The sequence below is a fragment of the Primulina tabacum genome, chromosome 10, assembly GCF_025594145.1.
Source record: "Primulina tabacum isolate GXHZ01 chromosome 10, ASM2559414v2, whole genome shotgun sequence".
Lineage (NCBI taxonomy): Eukaryota > Viridiplantae > Streptophyta > Magnoliopsida > Lamiales > Gesneriaceae > Primulina > Primulina tabacum.
Genome location: NC_134559.1, coordinates 37,707,056 through 37,713,055, shown reverse-complemented (window position 1 = coordinate 37,713,055; position 6,000 = coordinate 37,707,056). Strand labels below are relative to the sequence as shown.

The window sequence follows — 6,000 nt, the reverse complement described above, 5'->3', positions numbered from 1 at the left end:
TCCGCACAGAACCGGCTCACGACAACAAAAATCGATAAATGTTCCCAGAAATAAAAAAAAATAAAAGAAGAAAAAATAAAATGTAAAGCTATTATTATGCCTGGGATACGATAAAATGGAACCGGAATCGAATTTCGAACTTCTAAGCGGATTTCTCGAGGAAACGAAAGCTTAACAGAAGCGGTAATCGCAAATTAGAGGGTCTTAGAGAAGGAATTCGCTTAAAATCTCGTCACTCATTGCGTAGTAATGAGTCTCGTCCGTTTGCCCGTTTACAATCAAATTAGCCTACAATTTTGTTCCAAATCCGGCAGTGCCCGAGCTACTTTCATTTCACATGTCTTATCTGGTCCCGATCGAGATTCAGATGATTTGAGCCGAAAATCGTCTGTCAACAAGTAATCAAAATAAAAAACGAAAAAGGGTGCAACACGAGGACTTCCCAGGGGTCACCCATCCTAGTACTACTCTGTCACTGCTCCAAGCACGCTTAACTTCGGAGTTCTGATGGGATCCGGCATTAGTGCTGGTATGATCGCACCCGACATTGATGGGATGTTTATTCTTATATCCCTCGAGTACGTGTGGAGCGGGCGGCGATGGACAACACGCGCACTGCTCTCTCGCCAATCATAACCACAAGTTAAGCGTTCTGGCGCGATGGCAGAGCTAGGATGGGTGACCTCCCTGGGAAGACCTCGTGTCGCGACGTTTACGTAAATTATGGATAAACATCGAAATAATTGTTTTTAATGAGTTAACCGTCTCCGAGTAATCTGCGTCATACCCTTCCGCACAGAACCGCTCACGACAACAAAAATCGATAAATGTTCCCAGAAAATAGAAAAAAAAATAAGAAGAAGGAATAACGAATGTAAAGCTATTATTATGCCTGGGATACGATAAAATGGAACCGGAATCGAATTTCGAACTTCCTAGCGGATTTCTCGAGGAAACGAAAGCTTAACAGAAGCGGTAAATCGCAAATTAGAGGTCTTAGAGAAGGAATTCGGCTAAAATCTCGTCAGCTCATTGCGTAGTAATGATCTCGTCCGTTTGCCCGTTTACAATCAAATTAGCCTACAATTTTGTCCAAATCCGCAGTGCCCGAGCTACTTTCATTTCACATGTCTTATCTGGTCCCGATCGAGATTCAGATGATTTGAGCCGAAAATCGTCTGTCAACATAATCAAAAAGAAAAAACACGAAAAAGGGTGCAACACGAGGACTTCCCAGGGGTCACCCTCCTAGTACTGCTCTCGCCCAAGCACGCTTAACTTCGGAGTTCTGATGGGATCCGGTGCATTAGTGCTGGTATGATCGCACCCGACATTGAGTGGGATGTTTATTCTTATATCCCTCGTGTACGTGTGGAGCGGGCGGCGATGGACAACACGCGGCACTGCTCTCGCCCAATCATAACCATGAAGTTAAGCGTTCTGGCGCGGGCAGGGCAGAGCTAGGATGGGTGACCTCCCTGGGAAGACCTCGTGTCGCGACGTTTACGTAAATTATGAATAAAACAGTCGAAATAATTGTTTTTAATGAGTTAACCGTCTCGGAGTAATCTGCGTCATACCTTCCGCACAGAACCGGCTCACGACAACAAAAATCGATAAATGTTCCCAGAAAATAGAAAAAAATAAGAAGAAGGAAATAACGAATGTAAAGCTATTATTATGCCTGGGATACGATAAAATGGAACCGGAATCGAATTTCGAACTTCCTAAGCGGATTTCTCGAGGAAACGAAAGCTTAACAGAAGCGGTAAATCGCAAATTAGAGGGTCTTAGAGAAGGAATTCGGCTAAAATCTCGTCAGCTCATTGCGTAGTAATGAGTCTCGTCCGTTTGCCCGTTTACAATCAAATTAGCCTACAATTTTGTCCAAATCCGGCAGTGCCGAGCTACTTTCATTTCACATGTCTTATCTGGTCCCGATCGAGATTCAGATGATTTGAGCCGAAAATCGTCTGTCAACAAGTAATCAAAAATAGAAAAACACGAAAAAGGGTGCGACACGAGGACTTAAGATCGCACCCGACATTGAGTGGGATGTTTATTCTTATATCCCTCGAGTACGTGTGGAGCGGGCGGCGATGGACAACACGCGGCACTGCTCTCGCCCAAAATCATAACCATGAAGTTAAGCGTTCTGGCGCGATGGCAGAGCTAGGATGGGTGACCTCCTGGGAAGACCTCGTGTCGCGACCGTTTACGTAAATTATGGATAAAACAGTCGAAATAATTGTTTTAATGAGTTAACCGTCTCCGGAGTAATCTGCGTCATACCCTTCCGCACAGAACCGGCTCACGACAACAAAAATCGATAAATGTTCCCAGAAAATAGAAAAAAAATAAGAAGAAGGAAATAACGAATGTAAAGCTATTATTATGCCTGGGATACGATAAAATGGAACCGGAATCGAATTTCGAACTTCCTAAGCGGATTTCTCGAGGAAACGAAAGCTTAACAGAAGCGGTAAATCGCAAATTAGAGGGTCTTAGAGAAGGAATTCGGCTAAAATCTCGTCAGCTCATTGCGTAGTAATGAGTCTCGTCCGTTTGCCCGTTTACAATCAAATTAGCCTACAATTTTGTCCAAATCCGGCAGTGCCCGAGCTACTTTCATTTCACATGTCTTATCTGGTCCCGATCGAGATTCAGATGATTTGAGCCGAAAATCGTCTGTCAACAAGTAATCAAAAATAGAAAAACACGAAAAAGGGTGCAACACGAGGACTTAAGATCGCACCCGACATTGAGTGGGATGTTTATTCTTATATCCCTCGAGTACGTGTGGAGCGGGCGGCGATGGACAACACGCGGCACTGCTCTCGCCCAAAATCATAACCATGAAGTTAAGCGTTCTGGCGCGATGGCAGAGCTAGGATGGGTGACTCCCTGGGAAGACCTCGTGTCGCGACCGTTTACGTAAATTATGGATAAAACAGTCGAAATAATTGTTTTTAATGAGTTAACCGTCTCCGGAGTAATCTGCGTCATACCCTTCCGCACAGAACCGGCTCACGACAACAAAAATCGATAAATGTTCCCAATAGAAAAAAAAAATAAGAAGAAGGAAATAACGAATGTAAAGCTATTATTATGCCTGGATACGATAAAATGGAACCGGAATCGAATTTCGAACTTCCTAAGCGGATTTCTCGAGGAAACGAAAGCTTAACAGAAGGTAAATCGCAAATTAGAGGGTCTTAGAGAAGGAATTCGGCTAAAATCTCGTCAGCTCATTGCGTAGTAATGAGTCTCGTTTGCCCGTTTACAATCAAATTAGCCTACAATTTTGTCCAAATCCGGCAGTGCCCGAGCTACTTTCATTTCACATGTCTTATCTGGTCCCGATCGAGATTCAGTGATTTGAGCCGAAAATTCGGCGGTCAACAAGTATCAAAAATAGAAAAACACGAAAAAAAGGGTGCAACACGAGGAACTTCCCAGAATGGTGCACCCATCCTAGTACTGCTCGCGCCAAAGCACGCTTAACATCTAAGTTTTTTGAGTCTGAATTGGGATCCGGGTCAGCATTAAGTGCTGGTAGGATCAGCACCCGACATTGAGTGGGAGTGATTTATTCTTAGTATCCCTCAGTACGTTGTGAAGCGGCGCGATGGACACAACAACGCACTGCTCTCGCCCAATCTAACCAGCGAGTTAAGCGTTCTGGCGCGATGGTAGAGCGAGGATGGGTGACCTCCCTGTGAAGGACCTCGTGTCGCGACCGTTTACGTAATTAGGGATAAAACAGTCGAATAATTGTTTTTAATGAGTTAAACCGTCTCCGAGTAATCTGCGTCATACCCTCCGCACAGAACCGGCTCACGACAACAAAAATCGATAAATGTTCCCAGAAATAGAAAAAAAAATAAGAAGAAGGAAATAACGATGTAAAGCTATTATTATGCCTTGGATACGATAAAATGGAACCGGAATCGAATTTCGAACTTTCTAAGCAGATTTCTCGAGGAAACGAAAGCTTAACAGAAGCTTTAAATCGCAAATTAGAGGGTCTTACAGAAGGAATTCGGCTAAAATCTCGTCAGCTCATTGCGTAGTAATGAGTCTCATTCGTTTGCCCGTTTACAATCAAATTAGCCTACAATTTTGTCCAAATACGGCAGTGCCCGAGCTACTTTCTTTTCACATGTCTTATCTGGTCCCGATCGAGATTCAGATGATTTGAGCCGAAAATCGTCTGTCAACAAGTAATCAAAAATAGAAAAACACGAAAAGGGGTGCAACACGAGGACTTTCCAGGAGGTCACCCACCCATCCTAGTACTGCTCTCGGCCAAGCACGCTTAACTTCTAAGTTCTGATGGGATCCGGTGCATTAGTGCTGGTATGATCGCACCCGACATTGATTGGGATGTTTATTTTTATATCCCTCGAGTACGTGTGGAGCGGGCGGCGATTGACAACACGCGGCACTGCTCTCGCCCAATCATAACCATGAAGTTAAGCGTTCTGGCGCGATGGCAGAGGTAGGATGGGTGACCTCCCTGGGAAGACCTCGTGTCGCGATCGTTTACGTAAATTATGGATAAAACAGTCGAAATAATTGCTTTTAATTAGTTACCGTCTCCGGAGTAATCTGCGTCATACCCTTCCGCACAGAACCGGCTCACGACAACAAAAATCGATAAATGTTCCCAGAAAATAGAAAAAAAAATAAGAAGAAGGAAATAACGAATGCAAAGCTATTATTATGCGTGGGATACGATAAAATGGAACCGGAATCGAATTTCGAACTTCCTGAGCGGATTTCATGATGAAACGAAAGCTTAACAGAAGCGTAAATCGCAAATTAGAGGGTTTAGAGAAGAAATTCGGCTAAAATCTCGTCAGCTCATTGCGTAGTAATGAGTCTTCGTCCGTTTGCCCGTTTACAATCAAATTAGCCTACAATTTTGTCCAAATCCGGCAGTGCCCGAGCTACTTTCATTTCACATGTCTTATCTGGTCCCGATCGAGATTCATGATGATTTGAGCCGAAAATCGTCTGTCAACAAGTAATCAATAAATAGAAAAAACACGAAAAAGGGTGCAACACGAGGACTTCCCAGGGGGTCACCCATCCTAGTACTGCTCTCAGCCCAAGCACGCTTAACTTCGGAGTTCTTGATGGGATCCTGTGCATTAGTGCTGGTATGATCGCACCCGACATTGAGTGGGATGTTTATTCTTATATCCCTCGAGTACGTGTGGAGCGGGCGGCGATGGACAACACGCGGCACTGCTCTCGCCCAATCATAACAACTGAAGTTAAGCGTTCTGGCGCGATGGCAGAGGCTAGGATGGGTGACCTCCCTGGGAAGACCTCGTGTCGCGATCGTTTACGTAAATTATGGATAAAACAGTCGAAATAATTGTTTTTAATTAGTTAACCGTCTCCGAGTAATCTGCGTCATACCCTTCCGCACAGAACCGACTCACGACAACAAAAAATCGATAAATGTTCCCAGAAAATAGAAAAAAAATAAGATGAAGGAAATAACGAATGTAAAGCTATTATAAGCCCTGTGATACGATAAAATGGAACCGGAATCGAATTTGCGAACTTCCTAAGCGGATCTCGAGGAACGAAAGCTTAACAAAAGCGGTAGATCGCAAATTAGAGGGTTTTAGAGAAGGAATTCGTCTAAAATCTCGTCAGCTCATTGCGTAGTAATGAGTCTCGTCCGTTTGCCCGTTTACAATCAAATTAGCCAACAATTTTGTCCAAATCCGGCAGTGCCCGAGCTACTTTCATTTCACATGTCTTATCTGGTCCCGATCGAGATTCAGATGATTTGAGCCGAAAATCGTCTGTCAACAAGTAATCAAAAATAGAAAAACACGAAAAAGGGTGCAACACGAGGACTCCCCAGGGGGTCACCCATCCTAGTACTGCTCTCGCCCAAGCACACATAACTTCGGAGTTCTGTTGGGATCCGGTGCATTAGTGCTGGTATGATCGCACCCGACATTGAGTGAGATGTTT

General features: G+C 44.1%; 4 non-coding genes and 1 pseudogene across 4 annotated transcripts; all 5 read right to left on the bottom strand.

The window, feature by feature from the left end:
• Positions 1 to 421: 421 nt before the first annotated feature.
• On the bottom strand, positions 422 to 543 carry LOC142512093 (5S ribosomal RNA; annotated as a pseudogene).
• Positions 544 to 1,212: 669 nt separating this feature from the next.
• LOC142514081 (5S ribosomal RNA) lies at positions 1,213 to 1,329 on the bottom strand. Its single transcript, XR_012809992.1, has one exon. It is a non-coding gene; the product is annotated as a 5S ribosomal RNA (ribosomal RNA).
• A 2,921-nt stretch (positions 1,330 to 4,250) lies between these two features.
• LOC142509895 (5S ribosomal RNA) lies at positions 4,251 to 4,373 on the bottom strand. The gene has a single exon (XR_012808041.1). It is a non-coding gene; the product is annotated as a 5S ribosomal RNA (ribosomal RNA).
• Positions 4,374 to 5,058: 685 nt separating this feature from the next.
• LOC142516192 (5S ribosomal RNA) lies at positions 5,059 to 5,179 on the bottom strand. The gene has a single exon (XR_012811999.1). It is a non-coding gene; the product is annotated as a 5S ribosomal RNA (ribosomal RNA).
• A 683-nt stretch (positions 5,180 to 5,862) lies between these two features.
• LOC142516604 (5S ribosomal RNA) lies at positions 5,863 to 5,981 on the bottom strand. The gene has a single exon (XR_012812390.1). It is a non-coding gene; the product is annotated as a 5S ribosomal RNA (ribosomal RNA).
• Between the last annotated feature and the right edge of the window lie 19 nt (positions 5,982 to 6,000).